Source organism: Numida meleagris, chromosome 2 (assembly GCF_002078875.1).
Source record: "Numida meleagris isolate 19003 breed g44 Domestic line chromosome 2, NumMel1.0, whole genome shotgun sequence".
NCBI classification, from domain to species: Eukaryota; Metazoa; Chordata; class Aves; order Galliformes; family Numididae; genus Numida; species Numida meleagris.
The window spans coordinates 120,944,939-120,966,966 of NC_034410.1; the positions used below are offsets into that span (position 1 = coordinate 120,944,939).

General features: G+C 35.9%; 1 protein-coding gene across 6 annotated transcripts in view; it reads left to right on the forward strand.

Annotated features, from left to right (window-relative positions):
• The window catches only part of RALYL (RALY RNA binding protein like), a 380,979-nt gene that overhangs the window by 142,807 nt on the left and 216,144 nt on the right, over positions 1-22,028 (forward strand). The window contains exon 1 of one of the 6 annotated variants that reach the window (XM_021387922.1): positions 9,133-9,254. The exons of the other annotated variants lie outside the window; for them this stretch is intronic. The gene's annotated coding sequence lies outside the window, so the exon portion shown is untranslated. Of the gene's footprint in view, positions 1-9,132; positions 9,255-22,028 lie in introns of those variants that run through there. 6 annotated transcript variants of the gene reach the window in all.

The following is a 22,028-nucleotide window of genomic DNA, read 5'->3' on the forward strand; positions in this document are numbered from 1 at the left end:
AGTGCAGTGGAAAGAGAGTCTACATTTATCTTTATTACATCTTTATTGCATGTAGTTTATAGACAGTAGTATTTGTGTCTGTGTGTGACTGCTTGTGTATGTAAGAGAGAGAGAGGAATAAAATGTCACTATGCAGTGACATTTTATTAAAAGCATTTACAAATACGGACACAAAAAAAAGAGCAAATGGTTTAGAATTTAACGACTATTTTAAAATAGTAAGAATTATAACAGTGAATTTTGCTGGACATTAAGCTGACATTTGGTTTTGGGAATTAGATCTGCTTGTTCCCTCTGTCTACATCACAGAAAGGAGCAAAAAGGGAGAGCTGGCAAAAAAAAAAAAAAAAAAAAGAATTTCTGTAAGAAACAGAGGAGGAAAAAAAGGTAGTAACATCACCATACATTTCATAGGAAATGTTCAGTAGGGAAACACTATGTATAAAGGAACTACACATGTTGCTCCAAAGGTCATTACTATGCTTCCTATTTATTTCCATGGAAACTATAACAAGTACAAAGAACACAAGAATACTATTTGATAGAAAAAATTATCAGCTATGAAACACTGTCTTTCAATGTAGTCACCACCGTTAGCTATTCATTTTCAGCAGCGATGAAGAGTCTGCATGCTGCTCTTGTAAAAATCTGCACCAGTGGAGGAGACCCACTGTCACTATCGCCACTCCTGAAAAGCAGCACCCACAGCCTTGCTGTGCTCACATCCACTGTTTGATCTCCATAAACATTCAGCAAGCATTGATGAATATCAGTGGGTGCCATTCTTCCACATGAAGGTATTCAATCCCACATGTTTGCGTCATCTGCACTTCCACGTCAGATGCTATTTAGTCAGACTGCCCCTTTGCTGCCATCTGTCACAGAGTAACAACATATAATGGAAAACTGGGGGGAAGATTTAGCCTCTACTGCCATACCACCAAAGTCTGCCTCTGATATCAGGGGCTGACATAATAAAGTAGGAAGTGTTACGTTTGGAACAGCCCTAATAAAATCAGACATTTAAGATCACATAGTGTGCAGAAAGGATGCCGTTCCTGTGGAGCAAAACTGAATGAGAACTAGGAACTTTACCCTGAGTCTGAGATTGTTGCCCACTGAAGCCCACATGGAGGGCGTACTCCCAGCTGCGGCAATGCTCTGTCCCTGTTGAGGGTCTGGGAGCATCCATGGTACACCCTTCATATCACATGCTATTGCCATGCCTTTGCTTGTTGTGCACCAATACTTTTATTCTGCAAGTGGCTGGGATTGGAAGTGTGGTGATTCTTGAAAGCAGAGGTCTGTATTACTCTGGTATTAAGTTTTGATGTTTTTTTTTTCTGTTCATTCTGTCTTTAGGGGTGAGGGGGTCGGGGATTTTATGGTTCAGAGTGGAAATGCTTATATGCATATTTCATGCAGCAAATGGTTCTGTCTCTGTGATTTCATAATACAGACAGAAGAGCCCAACCTGCTGAATTATGGATATCGTGTGTTGCCCTTCACCTAAGCACATTACACTAACTCAAGCTTGGCAAAGCTAGGCCTTTAATGTTGCCAACTTAAAGTCTAGTGGATTTCCTTTCTGAAATATTGTTAGAGACTTCCTATTTGAGTATCAGCAAATTAATTTGATAGCCGAATACTTCTGCTGATGGAGGTTTTTTTTTCATCTGATCTGATAATATGCTCACTTTCTCTGTCATCCAGTTTTCATTGGTATAAAATTCTAATGCAAGAATGGGGATTGCTCTGAGACCACAATTAGATTTTAAATGGTAATGTCTCTCAACAGCCTTCAGGCAATGGTCTTGAGTGGACTTGAATGGACTTCTTTCCAATAGATTCAAATTAGTGATGCAGAGGAGAACGGTATAATCTGTCCTCAGGAAAGTTTTTACACACTTTCTTCTTTCATTTGCATATTGAAACAAAATGCTCTCCCCTTTAAATCTGACATAAAGAAAGTGGATTAGCAAATATCTCTCTACCAGAAAGCACAACTTTGCCTGTGTAGGTGCATTTAATCTTAGTCATGTCTGTGTCTGAAGCTCTCAAAAGGGGCAGAGTTCATTTTTAGCAAATATATTCCCAAAGCAAAGATTCAGGAAGAGCTTTCTTATTAGAAAAATATGCACACTTATATTCATCTCAGAATGTTGATATAAATGTTTCTGAAAAAGGTAGGCACAGTATTGTTTGTAGCAAGGCTACGCTTTGAACATTGACTACTGGATATTAATTGCCAATTTCTAAGCTGATAAAGATGGGTTGTTTTCAAATATAAATACAAACAAGCAAATTTAACTCATTTTAAGACCAATAATTTGTAAAAATACACAAAAGAAAATGTAAATTCATTATTTTCTAGTGTTACAGCTCCAACTGGAGAGGTGTTCCCCTACATAACCTCTTCTCTATTAGGAGAGCTTTAAGTTATAGGCTTTTAACTCCATGTCTTAATTTAATGCAGAATTTCAGATCAAATTTTCTGGAGGCTTTTTTGTTTGTTTTGATATTGGTGTTTTTTTTCCTAAGCTAATATAATATTTTCTTGCTAATATATCTTCTGATTTTTTTTATGTGTGTACATGTATATACAAATACACAAAAATATACACATACCTGTACATACACACACCTTCTTGTACATGTAGATGGTTGTGCCCCTGACATACTACTTTAAAGATTCACAACATTTTAACCTTCTCTTTGAAACAACTAGCAGAAAAACAAATATGTATACATAAATTTCATTCAATGTGCAGGAAATGTAAAGCTGAACATGTGACCTAGACGTGACCTAATATAGTAAGTAACCCAAGTATATATATGATTTAAAATATTCTTGGAGCCTTTAAGACAATTTGTCAGTTCTGTGGTTTGAATTTTGATTTTTTGACTTTGCAATTTTAAATGTATTGCCATGTGACAGAATTCTGGAGAGAATGGTTAAAAGAATGGATTAGTGTTTCCTCTGGCTTAAAACAAAGACTATTTTAAAGTTAGTTTAGAATGTGCATTAAATTAGTTGCAAATGTATGCATCCATGCTAATAGCGAATAGCTCAGCTCTTGTGAGGTCCCATCTAGAGTACTGCATCCAGGCCTGGGGTCCCTAGCACAAGAAAGACATGGAGCTCTTGGAATGGGTCCAGAGGAGGGCCACCAAGATGATCAGAGGGCTGGAGCACCTCTCCTGTGAAGAAAGGTTGAAGGAACTGGGCTTGTTTAGCTAGGAGAAGAGAAGGCTCCGGGGAGACCTCATTGTGGCCTTCCAGTACTTGAAGGGAGCGTATAAACAGGAAGGGCAACAACTGTTTACATGGGTTGACAGTGACAAGGGGGAATGATTTTAAACTAAGATGGGGGATTTAGGTAAGATACTGGGAGGAAGTTTTTCACTCAGAGGGTGGTGACGCACTGGAACAGATTGCGCAGAGAGGTTGTGGATGCTCCGTCCCTGGAGGCATTCAAAGCCAGGCTGGATGTGGCTCTGGGCAGCCTGGTCTAGTGGTTGGCGACCCTGCACTTGGCAGGGGGGTTGAAACTCGATGATCATTATGGTCCTTTTCAACCCAGACCACTTTATGATTCTATTAATGTTTTCCTCCACTGTTGCATTTTAAGCAAGCCCTTTCTGGAGGTTTGCTTGAGGTTGCCTCATGCTGAACACACCAGTAGCAGTGAGGGGGGGAGGATGGGGGGAAGGAAGTCACCTTTACAATACTGAAAAGTAAAATATGTTCAATTTTAACTGTAACTCACTGTTCCAGTTTTCTCACTGGTTCCTTTTCCCTCAAAACTTAGATACGATGCTTAAGAGTACTCTTTAAAATAAAATATGCTGCATATATACTTCTCAAAAGTTAGCTTGTTGTAAGATATGAACCTAAAGAAACAATAAAAGGCTTTCAAATAGGTCCTACAGAAGTTATGGGAACTTCAGCAATACATATATGTATCAATTTTTCTCACTTCCCTACACTGGAAAAAAGGTTTTATTTTCTTCTGACTGTGAGTGTAGACATTGTTCTAAAGGAATTAAAGAAGAATTATGTCCTCACAATCAACTTTGTACCCATAATTGGAAAATGAATATAAATTTTCTTTGCTCTGAACAGATTATTAAAAACTCCATTTGAAAGTAAGGATATTAATCCCAATTGCTAACACTTTTATTTTGAAATTTCACAGTTTATTTATATGGATTATAAATTTCTACTTTGAACTGCTACATCTCCTGCTCTTTTCTGAGTTGTTTATTTATTTATTTTTGCCAAATGAACCCAAATATCATAAAGTACAGAAAATAAGCTTGCCTTGATTCTGTGGATTTTCTCAGGTTCAGATGTTCGGAATTTCATCTGATTGCCTGACCAGCTGAAATTTTAGTTCCCATAAGAACTACAAACAACTGATCTGAAAGTGTTGTAAACACTCAAGTCCAAGTCAAACCAAATTAATAATTTATAAATTAAATATATGAAAGATATAGATCTGTCCTACAATTTATCCTGCATGGGATTAAAAATAATTGTGTTCGTATCTGCTAGATTGTTTTCTTTTGTAGAATGTGACAATAATGGGATCACTTGACCCCTATAAACTTTATATCTGAGAAGATTATCCCATTCATCAGAAAAGTATAAATTGAAGATTAGGATACACAAGCTATTATATGGAAAATAAACTAACAGTCAAAGTATCTGGCTAATGCTACAAAAACATTCCTGGTTATAGTATTTCTATATATATGTTAATTTCAGAGCAGCCCTAATGTGTGTGTACATATGCCACCTATTTTATTATGTTGGCCTGATGTCAGAGGTGGATCTTTGTGGTATGGCAGTAGAGACTGAACCTTCCCACCGCTTTTCCATCCCATGTTGTTGCTGTGTGACAGATGGCAGCAAAGTGGCACTCTGGCTAAATGGTGTCTGACATGGAAGTGCAGATGATGCAAATGTGTGGGATTGAATATCTTCATGTGGAAGAAAGGCACCCATTGATATTCATCAATGCTTGTTGAATGTTTATGGAGACCAAACAGTGGATGTGAGCACAGCAGGGCTGTGGGTGCTGTGTTTCAGGAGTGGCGATAGTGACAGTGGGTCTCCTCCCCTGTTGCAGGTTTTTACAAGAGCAGCATGCAGGCTCTTGTTCATCAGTACTGAAAATGCATACTGTGTTGATACGCTCAAAAACATTGTTTTATGGCAGATAATTTGCTCTATCATGAATACTGTTGTGCTCTTTGTACTTGTTACAGTTTCCATGGAAATAAATAGGAGGCATTACTCTTGGAACAAGCGTATGTGTATGTATATGTATGTACACATATACAAACATGTGTATACACATATAAATATGAATATACACAAATATATACAAACATACACACAGACCTACATATAAAAAACTAAAGTACTTGTTGATTGTAGTATTGTAGTAATTCAGGAAAGCTTTTTGAGGAAAACTTACTGACTCTGAAAAACACCTTTGGAAAATCTAATATTTTATTATAGCAACTCTAAAGGCTTCATAATACCTGGTATTCCACCATGAAATGTAGACCAAACCTCCCTAATATTTTCATTAAAATAAAGCAGAGTGCTCGAATCTACCCAGCTGTTCTGCTGATGAAGGTGAAGTTCCACTGTATGTCTGCTTTTGAGGCAGAACAGGGTGTTGCAAAATGCTTTGCCTTCTCTGCCACATTTTCATGTTTGTTGTTTATTTCATGTTGTCAGCCTTTTTGTGAGTTCTTGAAGCAATTCAAGTATATGGGTTGGAAGTTTTCAGGTTAACCCTATTGTGTCTCCATTATTCTGACACTCAAAGAAAGGCATTAGCCTTCTGAGTTTATCTGTCATCAGAGAAGACCTGAGTTATTTAATTTTGGTTTTGATGTTCTGCATCAATATGTGGCCACTTTGGAAGCTCTTTCTGTATCCTCTCCTGTGGCAAGGGTAATACTGAGAGAAGGTAACTGACAGGGCTGCGCTCATGAATACTGTCTCTTGGATCATGAGTGCTCCGCAGTTCTCCTGCCAAACATGCAGAGCTTGATGGCACTGCTATGGCCATGCAACCATGACTTTAGAAAACAGTCATCAAAAATGAGTTTTTGGTCCTCTCTTGGAAACTGTATTTCTAGTTGATTTTCTGTTGTTTGTACTGTTACATTTTGAAGCATGATAGTGGTTCTGGCATACTTTATAAAGATCTTGTGGAGAACAATCCTAAATATAAAGAAGAATGTATAAATAAATAGAACTGCTGAAGATGAACAATGCATCTTTGAAACCTCAGGGCTTCTACAGGTGTAAGCGTTGCTGACATATTGTCAAGCCAACTATCAGAAGAACATGGTGCTTACTAAAGGGAGATTGTGAAAAAGGCAGTGAAAAAGCAGAGATCTTTCATATGATAAGAAAAATCCTAGTCCTATCATCAGAATGAAGGAAATGAAGAAAAATTCCCAGTTTCAATGAATTAATTTTATTAAAGAACATATAGATTGAACAAAGATTTGGATTTTGCATTTATGAAGTAGCTGATAGATGTGTAAAATTAGTTGATTTTGTTTCCTTTGCATTTTGAAATAAGCTTTCATAAGAGTTGCCACATGTAAATTCAAGAAAGATCAAAGAAAAGAAAATGGAAAAGTATTCTTTCCCTACAAGCTGTTAGAGAAGCAGAGAGTGATGGAGTGGGTATTCAAGAAAAGCATCAAATTTGCAGAATAGTAGCTAATCAGGGAGGAAGGATAAGATTATGCATGATTAGAGACCTAGGCAAAAGCTGCTTATGTTACTGAAGAAAAATACTAAAGAGCAGATGTAGCCTATAAATGGCCACTTCTTTAACCTTTGTATCTGGCACAAGGCAGCAATACTGTAGGTAGGAGAGTGCATCATGATGGCATGAGCATGATGTGGCTATGGGAGAGAAGGGAACAGAGAGCTGCTGGAAGCTGTGGATTGTGACGCTGCTTCAAGTTGAGCCAGACTCCTGTTCTCTGTGTTAGAGCCACACAAGGGCAGCCTGGTGCCAGTTTTCCTCTTCGAGGCAGAAAATTGTCTTGATCCTTATGGGTCCCCTCCCAACTTGGGGGAGCTATTCTACGAAATGTGGAAAAAGTTGTAAATGTGGGACGGATATTTCTTCCTGACCAGCCTACTCTACCAGCACTGGTTGTAGTTAACCTGACCCAATGTCTCCCACTATATTTTTTTGCTTTGCTATATCTGCAGCTTTTTTTCCTTCTTAGGATAGCATCAACAAAGACACTTTCTGAAGCAGCAGAATTCAATGCTGCCTTCATCTGGGTCTCATAGCATGAAAGCATGTGGAGAAAAAAATGATTTGGAATGAGTTATAGAATGAGCAAAGTTTGAAAAGTGTTCTGTAAGACTGAAGGTAGTCACTTTAAAATGAGGAGTAGCCCTGCCTAGGGATAGAGAAGAAGCATATGCTTCAGGAGGAGTATTTTTGCTCTGCTAGACTAAATATTCCACTTGAATCTTTCAAACACAAGTTTTACAGCACTGTTTGCTTTGAAAGCTCAGATGGAAATTGTTACGCATATTTTGCAAGTCCTTTTATGAATCCAGATCTCCTCCAGGAGTTGCATGTATGGTTTCTAGTTTGTGTGTGGCGTGACCTCAGTTATAGTCAGTTTGTCACAAAGGAATGCAAATTAGTAACAATTATGAGATACTGTTGCCTGTCTCCTAAACCTTCTTTAAACAGATGTGTAAATGTATTTATTTAACAATCTTTTTGCTGTCTCACACTTTTGAAAATACGTCCCCTAGTGTCTTCATTGTAAGTAGGGCTAATCACCTGTTGAAAAACCTTTTTGGCCATTAGTATTCTCCTTCCTCCTTTATCAACAAAATTAGCCACTATTTAGAAATTTCAATGAAACGTTATATGGTTTTAAATCTTATTTACTGCAGCTTTAGATCAAGATGAAAGTGAAAGCAAGAGCACATCTGTTGAGTGTGGGCACAAGTAAAATTAGCCATATAGCACTTAGCTTTCAGCAAAAGGAATGAGGTAAAATAAAATGTTTTCTATAGTTCACGCTTCTGTTGTAAAATCAAATGTTTATGTATTTCTGAAATTATAGTTTTCTTCTCTGCCTGCGTAGTCTAAGTTATGCTCCTGATGCACATTATTTTTTTTTTCTGCAGTGACTCTTCAAATTATCAATTCTACAATCTCTATATAGTACATCAGCAATATTACAGTGAGTCACAGTTCTCACCAATCACCTCACCTTTGGCTTGTGTTCAACAGCCTGCTTTTCCAAGTCTGAAAGTTATTTCATGTTCTTTTTCTTTGCTTCTAATTCAACACACATTGTGTATAATTGCCGGGTAGAGTGATGATTACACTCCAAAGAATTACAATCAAACTTGGCTTGTTAGTGTATAAAGCTCTGGCTGTTAATCACAATCATTTAAGCAGTAGCTAACCCTCACTAAAACACAGATGGCATGTTGTTAGCATTTCAAGCTACCCAACTCAGACACTGTATCCCAGAGAGGACTTTGTTATGCTTTTCAATACTGCTTCTCTTCTGTAACACTGAGCAGTATCTGCTGGGTTTGATACCCTCTCAGACACTTAGGATGAACACATGAATACTGTACAGCTGTAACAGCTCATGCAAATAAAAATGCATAATTTTTTTCCCACTGAAAATGAAGAATTTAACCATACAATTAGAATGAATACAAAATCTATGAAAGAAATAGAAATAACAGAAAAAAACTCCGCAATATAAACAGGAAGTTGTCATGATTAAAATTAATACTTAAAACGTTTGCATATCTGTATTGAGAAAGCCTTCACAAGCTTGATTAGTAATGGCAATTTGAGAAGGTCCCATGTTTGCTGACCGTGAGTCTGAAGGTCTGGTGACTTTCAACACACTGTAAATTTAATAGATAACTATCTAAACAAAATCTGAAATACTGAAAGTGAAGAACAAATCATAACATCAGTATTGTATCCTTTCCTAGAGGCTGCTGCTTAGTTTGAGTGCACAAATACTTGGATTGACATCTAGACTCAGATGCGTTTTTTTTTTTTTTTTTTGCTGTTGACCAGACATGCTTTTGAGTTTGTGGCATCTCTGCTGTAAGAAAAGGTGAAAGTCAAATTCAGATGAACGTCTTCATCACTTACAATTTCAGAGGCATCATTTGTGTGACATAAAGTATAATGAAGCCTAAGGTAAAGTGTTGTCATTCTATCCTTACTAACCCTTTTCAAAAATATTGTTCATGTCAATAGGAAAAAAAAACCTTTACCAAGATTTTATATTTTAGAAAAAGTGTTTTATAAGGACCCACCTAAGTTATTTGCTAAGATTGAAAGATCGGATGCAATCTTCCACTTCTTTCCACTTTAAATTTTGGATAAATGTGTGTTGTCCATCATGAACTTTCTTTTAGTACTCATCCATATAAACACTTGCCAGTTCTGCAATTGCACAGTTACTTGGGTTTGCTACTTAGAAAGATTTGTTCTCTTTTTGTTCTGGAGTGCTATCTGCACAGCAAAGAATCGCATCTACTGAGAAACCGTGGCTCCTGGTCTCGCATGACTTCCATGGCAGTAGAATAGGTGAAAAAGTTGTCACAGAGGCCTTTCTGAGGAAATCCCTTCTCCAACAATATCATGTATATTTGGTTCAGGGACTTTCGTCTCAGTGCACGTAAACATCCTTCTGTTATTTCTCAGAGTTGATATGCTTTCAGGTTTTTCCTGGGCATTAAGCATAAGAAGAGCACTTGAAATTAATTTCAAATAAGGTGTTGTGCCTACATAGATATCTAAAAGGAGTATATTCTGTGTCATATATAGCAACCTTTCCACTTGTAGTAGGCATGTTATTTCTCTGAGGTTCTCAATGGTTTTCTCATTTTCTTTAATCTGAAATGAAGGATGATTTAAATGTAATATGATTTAAATCTGGCATCCTACTGCCACTCAGGGCGATGGTATGTCTTGTTTAACTTTAGCAATCAAGGAACTGAAGTTTTGAGACAAATTCTGACCTTCTTGTAGTGTCGGTTTCTACATCAAACAGGTTGAAATTCAGTTTATTCATACAGTAGCAAGTTTAATGTCAAGTGTTTGAATGAAAATTGAATTAATTTGTTGCTTTCATTAATTGACCTTCTTTGATTTCCAAACTTTACATGTTTGTTTAATCTTAATACCTTTTGATTTATTCATGAAACGTTGCTCTTCTGTGCTTTGTAATAATCCCTGTCTATTCAAGCATTTTTAATGTGATATTCTCCATCCCAAGTTTTTAATGAGATTTTTTATGTATGTATTTTTTTAAATAAAAATCATGGAGGTTTTTTGATATTCATTAACTGAATATTAGAAAGCATGCCTGGTTAGGAAAATCTCATCAATTTAAGGTTCCAGAATAGGTCACCAAGTGTCACTCCAATAAAAAATGAAATTTGCATGCAATGCTTCATTTGCAAGGAGTGCTTGTTTATCTTCTCTGGCATTTATTACAGCGATCAAGCAACTGAAATAATCTACATATTATGCAAACTAGTCCTTTTCCCAAGAAAGTTTTCAGGCTTTTCTATTAAGAAAAATAATTAATTCTAAGCCTTTTTATAACAGCATGATAAAAGAACTGGATTTTTTCACAAGAAATTTTTCTTAGTTCTGATATTATGGCTTACATCACAGAATTGTTTTACTGTGAGTGTGTTTAGCAGTATGAAGGACTGTTTTATTTGCTTCCTGGCTAACTGGATTATTGCCTGTTCTACCAATGTAACCACAAAGATGAATTAAAACAATGGAGCTTTAGAAAATGGAGATTTCACAATGAAATGAATCCTTAGCTGAGGAGAATTTCAACAAGAGAGGGTAGAACAGCTGGAAAAATAAAGTTAACAGTACCTGTATCTTTATAAACAGGAACATTAAGATATTGAAGGAGAAAATGATTGTTTGTAGCAAATTGTTGAAAATCACAGTCTATAAACTTCTAAAAGGCTCTTTTTATTCTTGATTTGGGAACATCTTTTGAGAAAGTGTTTCTTCTCACATAAAATTATTAGTTTTATCTTTATAAAAACAAAACCCACTAGCGTATCAGAAGTTAACTGTTCCCAAATTACATGTTTTGTTGTGTGTCTTTAAGTGGTGGAAAGTGTTTTGGGTAATCTCTCTAGAATCAGACTCCTTTTTGTACTGTGCTTGATGCAAAATTATTTCTACATAAGAATTTTGAGACATGGTGGAAGGTTTTATATAACATAAGGAAACTCTGCTAAGTAGTCCTTTTATATTGTAAAAAGATACTTTTTAACAAAATGCAGAATTCTTATGGCTTTTAATTACACCCTGGGAAAGAACAACCTTTTTGAAATGGAACTTTAGCAAATACTAAACAGCTCATTGTCAATCCATTTAGTCTCCTTGACTTCTCTATGAAGAGGGAAACTCTCCTCCAGAAAGCAATTCAGAGCGTTAGAATTGAGCTTCTGCCCGGATTGACTACAGAGCTTGGGGAGGCAGCTGGATAAGTGAGGTGTGGGTAGTGGGAGCAGGCGTGTTTCTGTCTATTGTGATATTACAGCAAAGACTAAATGGAAAATATTCCCTTTTGGTTCTCAACACTCCTCCTCAGGATAACAGGACTATTTGTCAGATAGGCACTACTTGCGTGAATTTTTCCAGAGTAACCCATCATTCAGAGGTACACGGTTGGCAGATCAATGACTATTCCATGAAACCATCTTTTTTTAAGAGCTTTTACATGATTGAAAGCACAAATTGCACTTTGAAAATAACAAATTGTACTGTTAGTGTCCTGTCACTGTTATGCCATTCACCGTTCCTTCAATTGTTATAACCTCTCCTTGTGTCTTATCTGAAATGGGATCATAAATTCTCCATGGAAAGCTCTGGACTGTCTTAAAATAGCACTTGGACAGTGATTAGCACTCCAGGGCACTGAACCTTAATGGAGTTTTCTGATCTTGCCATAACATAGTAAATAAACACCAAAGTATGGAAAATAGATCCAGATGGCGTTTTGAGGCCACATAATTTGTTCCCCTATTCTGAAACAAGGTTAAAATCTATTTGTCAAGAATTACATTGATATATGTCTAATCTTAAAGACCTCCAGTGATAGGTATCCCACAACCTCCCAAGACAGGTATATTCAAGTGCTTTAGTGTACATTTGAATCATCTTCACTAGAAATATTTGCTGATATTTTAACTTGCATTCCTTGCTGTAATTTAACCTAAAGTTTCCTATCCTTTCCAGGGATATGGAGAATATATTATTTCCTTTTATGGCAGATACCTTTTATGTAATTGAAGTTGCTTCCCACTTGATTGTCTTCACTTGGTTGTGAATTTATTCCAAATAGCAAATAAGAGCAACTTGATGCTTTAAAAATATTAATAAATAAAATAGACAATGAGAAGAGGTGAAGAAGTTTGGAGTAAAGGCAGCAGAAGAGAAACTGACATTCTCCTTCCAACCCAGTAAAATCCGAAGTCATAAACTGTGGATAATTGTTTCACTTGCGTATTTATAACAGGAGGTGCCTGACTGTGCTTCGTGGACTACAGAGGATATTACGGGCATGGTCTCAAGGGCTTTAGAACTAATGTGGATGTTTCCACTTCATTACTTTCAATGGACAACAGTCTTATCTGTCTGCATTAATTAATGGATACCCCTCAGGAAGACATGCTACCGGTTATATTCTAATGATTACATAATTAGAGTGCAGAAATAGAGCTGGGTGAGAGGACTGCCCATAGCCATGATCCCTGGGCTCTTTGGTTTGGCTGTGCACAAATCCAGGTTTATTGAAGCATGGAAAGATAAACTGTATGGTGTTACAGAAAGCATTAGAGTGATAAAAATCATTACCTTTTTGTTTGGAATACACTCTTGTATTTAGATTTTGGAAGGAGTACGCATTTTTGGATGCTTATGTTTCAACAACATTGCCATTCTTGATGATGTCTGAAATGTAGGTTGGAGATCAGTGCATCAAGGTGCATGAGTAGCTGTAACATTAAAAATGGGTTATTCCAAAGTAATTTAAAAGAGGAATTTATTTTATTTTTAATAATAGTGAAATAATGAATACAGTATAAAGAAGTGTTTTTTTTCCTGAAGTTATGAATAGAAAGCCATGATCTATTGATAGTAAGAACTGAGCTGAAAGCAAAGTTTGAATGGGGTTTATCAATAGGCATTAGAATAATGCTGTGTCTGACAGAACAAATCAGATAAAAGAAATAATATATGCAGTATCTTCTATGCTGGTTGTTAAGAAATTGGCCAGCAAGAAAGCAGACACAGGGCAATTGTCTGTGCAACAGCATATCTACTGCTTTTTTGTTTACATGGCTGTGCCAACCTTCTCACAGTCATTTCTGCTAAGTACTGTTAAGTCATTGCATTAAAATAAGCAAAAAAAAAAAAAAAAGAACAAAAAGAAAATATATTTACTGCAGTGATAAACCTGGGGACTCAAAGGGTCCTACTGTGTAGTATCATCATACTTTCATATGTACTAGATAATTCATACGTTGTCTTAGATTTTACATATTTATAGCCTATTTTTCTTCAGTGCAAGTCTAATAGCAATTTGAATGACACTACAGGATATTTTGAAGTCTAAAATATGTTAATTCAGTAAACTAGCCTGGTCTTCGATTCTGAGATTTTTTTTCTATTGTAGTGACAAGTTTCACATGTTTTCATCTAGACAAGACTGAATCAAGTTAGTCTTTCTTCTGCACCGACACTTGACTTTTCTGCTCCAGATGGGTAAATGAGCTATATTTCCCCAACCTTTGTGAGTGCCAGAAAGCAAAGAACTAAGCAGCATTGTAGCAGCTACAAAAAAAAAAAAAAAATAAAAAAATAAAATTAAAAATATGAAAGGCCTTAAAATACATTATCTGGAATAATTAGCACTTCCAGTTGTATTATTATGATTAAACATAGTTTAAATGGCTCTTTAAAGTAAGCAGTAGAATGTGCCTACCAGAAGTAGGCTCCTATTTAAACTATAGCAGAATGGAATGTCATACCCAATTGCCAGTTCTTTTCAATCCATGTGCAAACTAGACGTCCTGACTAGTTATCCCATTTGCTAGAAAGAACATATTTGCTTTAGATTCCAGTTCTTAGTTTTACGTTTGTGAATCCAAACACGTTAGTTGAAAAATGTCAGTAGAATAAACGTAATGATTTCATCTCTGCCTTTATCATTGGAAGTTATCAAGGTCAAAAGTATCATTCTGCATTCTACTGTGATCTCTGTGTTCATATATGATACAAAGCTGTTCAAATTAATTATTGTGAATACGTTACCAGAATAATATTCACAAATTACTGTGGATGTGTTCCCTGTGCAATTTGAAGTTTGATGTTTGTAACTAACTGCTTTGTGAATTGCCCACTGTGGTCACATCATGTTGTGTTTGCTGCTGCCTATCCACCAGATCCCTTAGCAATTTCCAGGCAGGGTGCTGTACAGTGCCAACACAGATCATCAGACCAGTGCACATTTGTACATGTGTTCATGCAGTTATTTTGGGGACAGTGATCACAAAAATAATTTTTTTTATTCATACAGGTTAGAGAAGGCAAAAACAGTATTAATTCATTTGTATGAAAGAATAATTTGATTTTTGAAAATTTCTTGATGTTCTAGGATGATGTTGTGTGGTGACTGGTCTGTATTTTCTGTTGCAGTACCTCTCTGCATAGTGTTCTATGATCTTGTATGTTTTAATTGAAATAAATATTCTTTCACCTTCCTTTAATTCTCCTCTACTCTGTCCCAGTTCTTAGACTTACATGCTATAGCTAGGTCCTGCAGCTTTTACCCAGTCTAAACACTGTCATACTCTGTAGTCCCATTGAAAGAACAGGGATTACTTGTGCAGTAAACTGTGATTCAGCATGACTGAAGGTAGCAGAACTGATCTCCTATTTCTTATGGAAAAGGTAAATTCATGTATGGATGCACTGGATTTACCGATGCCTATGCAATTATTGTAATTATTATCCCTTGCTACCTGCAGGTAGAATTTGGTGCTTGCAATATCCATTTGGGACTCTTAGCCTGAGCTTGAAATAGTGCTTTAAGTAAGGGAGGGTAGCACTGCTATTGCCTGAAATGAGAGATCAAGGTACAGTGTAGCTGTTCTTGAGTTAAATGACCCACACACCAAAAAGAGAATAAAAACCTGTTTCCTTCCTCTTGGAAGAGGGTTATTTTTTTTATACTAGAATTGTAATAGCTCTTCTGGAGATTTGCAGGTACTATTCTGTTTACTATACGTTAAATCTAAACAGCATCTCTATAAATTTAGTGATCTCCAATGTTATGAAATCAAAAGGAATAATTAGGAAGGTGATTTTTATGTGGCTAATAATTTGAATGTAACTGTTTGGATCCTAAAATAGCATTGTGGAATGTTATCAGCTTCCAATAAGGTGCCCTTTTAAGTTCAAGTTAAATAGAATTTAAGCTACATAATTATTATGATCTACAGTAAAGAGATGTAGGTTTTATATTAGCAAATGCTTTTCATAGACTATGTTATCTAAACAAGGAGCCCGGGCTACCCACTGTGCAGGCCCACACTGGTGCCCTCTGACCAACTTGAGCACTCTCTGCACAGCTCCTGCATGGGACTCCTTTATAAAAAGGTACAAATCAGCAATGGAAATCTCACTGTGCCTTATAAATTTCAATGTATTAATTCATTCTATTCTCAACTGTCCTCCTCTAAATGAGACTTTATTCAATATTTCAGGTTTCTTTGTGTAAAAAGTAGTCTGATGCCTTTGAAAGTAAGATATATAAAAGGCATATTGCAGATCATTTTCTAATTGTTCTTTGCTGCTTTTGGCCATTCTTCTATCAGTAAACTCCAGAGAGATGAAATTTTTGTGCAGCTCTAAACAGTTATTTCTGTTGTTTGCTGCACTTTCAGTGACATATCTGGTAGGAGCTGAACACTTGAATGCAAATAAAGGATGCTTTTGTCAGGACAGAGGAATTTTGAATAGAGTCAAGATCTGAAGGAACTTATTTAGTGCCCATATTCCAAAAAAACATTGAGGTGTTTGTGAAACATCGATTTCTGCAGTGAAAAATTGGTATCTTCATGAACAGATCCTTATTCCCTACACACTGACACACAGTGTTGCATTCAAGAAATGTATAGATGTGGCACTGAGGGACATGGTTAGTGGGCATGGTGGGGATGGGCTGACAGCTGGACTAGATGATCTTAGAGGTCTTTTCCGACCTTAATGATGCTATTTAAAAAGTATCTTTTTCCAGCTCAGTCACATTTTCCAGTGATTAACTAGAAGTATTTCGGTGAAATTTAGGGTAACAGAGGAAGGAACATGGGCTGAGCTGAAATGAATTTTAGAAAGAGTTAGATGGGTACCTGAAGGTTAAAAGTTTTGCTGCGTAACTTGATTCCCCAAATAAATCATCATGCTGCAATACAGATCTTCAATCTTCTGTGAAAATATAATAAAATTTGAAAATTGCATGTTTGATATCTATCATGAACACTAAATCTGCTTAGCTTTTATTACCAGAGAAAGGTCAAATTCCACTACATGGCTTTTTTCAAACTAATAAGGTTTATTTTGACCCTCATCACCACACATAAGCCTTAGTTACTTTGGATCCTTCTGTGTTTGGTTTTTATTGCCGAAAAATACAAATTTTATTGAAATTTTCCTGATGTGTTTATATTTAAATTTATCCCAAAAGTGGCTTTTTTGGATTCAAAACATGTTTCAAATATAGGCTTTTTTATTTCTGTATGAGCTTTCTTATGGCACTGATTACTACATTAGCTGAGCTCTACACAGGAAATGTTTTTGTGCTGTATTGCTGGGGGAAGACATGATTCTATTTTCCTATTTAAACAATTGCAGAAATGTTAGAGGTTAGAAGCATCCACTAATTTTGAATCAAGATTTGAAGCATTTAAACTAGATTTTTCATTAGCCAGGCCTTTCCAGTTCAATGTATTTAACCTAGAAAAAGGGGAAGAAATCTTAAACAAAAAAAAAAAAGCCTATCAGTACACCAGCAAACTAGAACAAGGCTGAAGTTTACCACATATAAAATGAGAAGCTGAGAACTGGTGATCATGTGGCAAGAGAAATTTGATTTAAGTACCCAATTTTGCATCACAATGGCATAGGAAAAGGGGAGAAAAATAGATTTTATGGACTGATATTTCCTTCAGTAGGAGTGTCCACACTCATACTGCAACCTCTTATTTATGTTGCCTGTTCCTGCAAAGGAGAAAAGAATCATAAATGCAATGAATTGTATTACAAAATTTGATTCACTCCAGCACAGATAAATGCAAACACTTTCTGTGAATGAATCACTGGTTTTAGTATCTCTACTTCTTTTCTAACTTGGGGGTTTTTGTGCATATTGAATGTTTACAAATTGGTAATATTTCTTCACATAGATTTAAAAAGAAACTTTGAATCTACTAAAATAACTGTTTTTTCTTGGTCAGGTAGGGCACACTTAAGAATCTAGTTGTGAGAGACATTTCTTGTTTTCACACTCCTGAGAGAAAATTGACTCCATCTATAAATGTTTTTTTAATAAATTCAACTTGTTTTTCCACTGTGTTTTTTAACCATTTTGATGCTCCCTGTGTTGAGCTTTCTGTTTCCTTTCAAAGTTAGACCCCTACTGTTTCAAAGCTTGATTTCAGTATATCATGTTTTTGCAGTTATTTGTTTGAAGTCCAGAGGTTTTGTGGTGACTTTACAAAATAGAACCCAAGGAAGTTTCTGATTGTGTGCTGAGTCTACAGCTGCTTTCATATTTAACATATGACACAATGATATCCTTCTGCTGTTCTCTGTAAGAGCAGTTATTTGGCTGCAGCCAATTCCCTTGTTTTTTAACTATCTCTTTCCAACAGGGACTGGGTGGCAGTCATCTGAAGGGGAAAACATCTTTATTTAAAGAGGTTGTGTGTGTTTCCAGTGACAGAACAGAGGTCATAAAGGAAAATTTGAGAAATAATTTGTTACACTGATTAAAAAGCGTGAGGATGGGAGGTAGGAAATGACAATGAAAAATCAAAAAGCTGATGCTTATTTCATTTCCCGAAATCAAGTTGACCCAGAACTTTCTATCTAAAATTGTAATGTTTCTGTTTTTATTTTAATTGTTCTATACTTACCATGCAGCATCCTAAACTCAAGAATTCAATAGGGAGCATTGGGTATGAAGAGACAGCCCCACCATGATGTTAAAGAACAACCTTTTCCCTCTCAGTGTCCATGGATGACGCTGTGCTCTCAGGGTTGTGAAGAGCTCCTGTTCTACTACTCTTGGTCAGGATGGACAAGGGGAATGAAAAGAGGGAATGAGAGCACAAAATGCAGATGGTGAATGCTCCTAGAGAAGTTATGTTAGTGCTTCCTTTTGCAATGTAGGTACCTACTCCAGTGGACACATTTTCAGTGTTTCCTCTATCCAAAGTGACGCATTTGGCAATACCACCTTCATGCAGCCTCAAACATTCCCTGAAAATGGGAAATGTTGATGGGTCAAAAATTCACTTGGAAGTTGGGAGAGGCTGGATTATTCAGAAAGTCTTATATTTTCTGCTTTTTAGATTTTTGCCACTGGTTTCTCATGGAGGGTTGTGATGAGGAACAGGGAGGTTGCTTGCTGTAGTGAATGCTGTTAGAAGGAAAGAAAAAATCCAAAATGAAATAAGCAGTGGGTACAATTCATCACACTATTTCAGTTAGAAATTGCTGCCCCATGGACAGACTTCTTATGGCTTTTCACAATCAGCCATCTGTAAGCCTTCAATTGGTTTGGTTCCTGCAGTACTGAAGTTTATTTTAAAATACTATGTAATGTCACAGTGTCTGGAAATACCCACGGTACATACTGTGCAGCCATAAACTATATGAATGTTGGGGAGGATTGAAATGACACTTCTATAAAAAATTTTTTGTTGAACCATGCAGAAGAGGCAAGATCAGAATGGAATAAGGTTCATCCAAGTGTAGGTGATATTGTCTGCATCCTTTTAAAATTGCCCTAGCACTGTGAACATTCTCACTCTTGAAAAAATTGTAACAAAAATTCTCAGTGACAAATTTAGCTAACATATCAAAATGGAGTGAAACAAAACAGTTGTGAGAGAGGTTATGTGAGGAGTTAAAATGGAATAAGGCTATTAGAAGTATCTTTGTCCTCCTTTAAGTCTTTATTTTAACCACTTTGGCTATATTTTGCATATAATTACATTTGTGTACAAGTATTACATCAAGATGTAAGGCTGAGTCCATGCCTCTATAAAAATATTCTGAGAAGATAATTTCAATTATAAACGTTTGCTAGTTTATTAATAGGCTGGAATAGAAAACCTACTCAGAAGAAGATGTTGTGAAAGCAAATTCATTAATTTTTGTGAAATGATGCAACTGTGCAAATGTGGAACATTCCCTGAAAAATTTTCTATATTTTCAAACAGCTTCACTTAACCTTATGTCAAATTTATCATATTATTTCAGCGTCAAAATATAGAGAGAATAATAAAAAAAAAAATCTGAATGCTTTCTGAAGTAACCTTAAATTTTTTTCTGTAGACTGATGTTTTTCCTGCAGCAGATATGAGCAGATGGTACAGGTAGTCTCTGGTACCCTCTATATCATTTAGTTGATTCTATAATTACAGACTAACAAAAACTGTATCTCAATTTGAAAACAATGTCTAAAAGTATTATTTCTCACTAATGGGGAAAAAAGTATATTGTATTTCTCTTCAATACATGGATAGTAAACCTGATCTAGCTATGGATGTCCCTGTTCATTTAAGGGGGAGTGGACTAGATGATCTTTAAAGGTCTGTTCCAACCTTTAAGGATTCCATGATTCTCTTTAAAGTGTATATATTTGACTGCTTACACTGTGTGATGAGAAAGAGAAGGTGAAGCTATATTTGAATTTAGAGGATCATTAACCAAGCTCATAGCAGTTGCTTTATAATCCTTTCAGTTGAGCTGTCTGAAAGAGAGCTGATATTTTCATGTTTACAGCAGAATTTTTCTGTTATTTATCTTAGAGATTTGATGAATTTGTAACATGAAGAAGGGAACATATAATAAAAAAAGTCTTGAGATCTTTCTGAAAAGGTAGCTAAATATTCAGAAAGATGCCATTGAAATGTGCTTTTTTGGTGGGGGGAGAAGTTTTAATTATAGAAAATAATGGCTGCGCATGGCTCTATTTCTTAGTTCTTTATTTACTGAAGTGTAGGAAGAAAAAACCATGAAAGTATTTATGAAATCATTGACAGTAAGAATTAAGGAATGATTTTTGTACATGTAGCTCATGCTTCTGTCAGTGATACTTTCTAAAAAAATTTACTGCATTCTTCGTAATGAATTCTGTTATGTTCTCAGCAATAGATGTATTTTATTTTTTTTTCAAGAAATCCCCAATGTGGAATAAATCATTGAAAAAACTAGAAATTAGTTGACAATTGGTCTGAATAAGCCTTTCGGTTTTTACTAATATGAATGAAAATCCAAGGTTAAAAGATCACGTAATGTAGCATAATAGTGATTACAATAAAAACACTTTAGGAGGAATCTCTTTGGATTCTATAAAATATTTCATCAATTTTAGTTAAATGGAGTCTGAATTCCTCATAGTACCTTCAGTTTTGCATTTCATATGCTGCTCGATGCATCAGCCTAGCTCAGCAAGAGAGCTGAGGAAATGTCTTTGTCTGAGGCTGACACCTATACAAAGAATGTCTACAGCTTTCTTCTCAGTAGCACTAGGAATCCTGTAAGTTAGAACATCTTGGCAGATTCATTCAGCTTTCTCAAACACAAATGTAATAAGGGCACCTCATTTATTTTAATCATATTACTTCTTTTTTTAGTCTGTCTAGACTATTTTAACAACCACAGATTTGTGCTTTGCTTGTGGTGGGTGGCATGCTTATATTTGCAGTTATTTCGGGTTAAGTTTCTGGTTTTGAACATACCAGAACTTGCATGCAAACATCTGCTTGACTTTTTCTGTAGAAAATATGCAGTTAGAAACTCTGAGGTTGTTTAGTCTGGAGAAGAGGAGGCTCAGGGGAGACCTTATTGCTCTTTACAATGGCCTGAAAGGAGGCTGTGGTGAAATGGGAGTTGGTTTCTTCTCCCAGGTAACAGTGATAGAACAAGAAGGAATGGTCTTAATTTGTGCCAGGGGAGGTTCAGGTTGGGTATTAGGAAAAAAGCCTTCACTGAAAGAGTACTCAGGTATTGGAATAGGCTGCCTAGGGAGGTGGTGGAGTCACCATCATGGGAGGTGTTCAAAAAATACGTAGGTGTTTCACCAAGGGACATGGATTAGTAGGCATGGTGAGGGTGAGTTGACAGCTGGACTCAATGATCTTAGTGGTCCTTTCCAACCTTAATGATTCTGTGATAACTACCCCAGAAGTAAAGTTCTGCTGACAAACTGAGTTTGTTAAAATTGGGGAAAATTAATCATATCTACTTAAATGCAATAGATCTAGATTATGATAGGATATTTTAGGATATTGATATCACTTTATTAAACATTGATGGAAATTTATTTGGAAATACATTTTAAAATGAGAAGTCTAGTAATCCCATCCACTTTTTTTCTGATCTGTACAGAATTAAAAAGGAAAAAAATGCAATGTAAATGAGAGGAGTTACTTCTGGATACTTTTCAAAGATAAAACAATGTATGTGAAGATAAGAAAGACAATTATGTCATGTTCATCCCTTACACTCCCACCCTTTGTTGTAACAATATTCCTGTAAATTGGCAGAAGTTGCTTTTCTATTCTAAATTATTATTTTCATTTCTTCTTTTTTACCATATTTCCCAAAAACAAAGCCTTCCTGAGAGAAGACTTA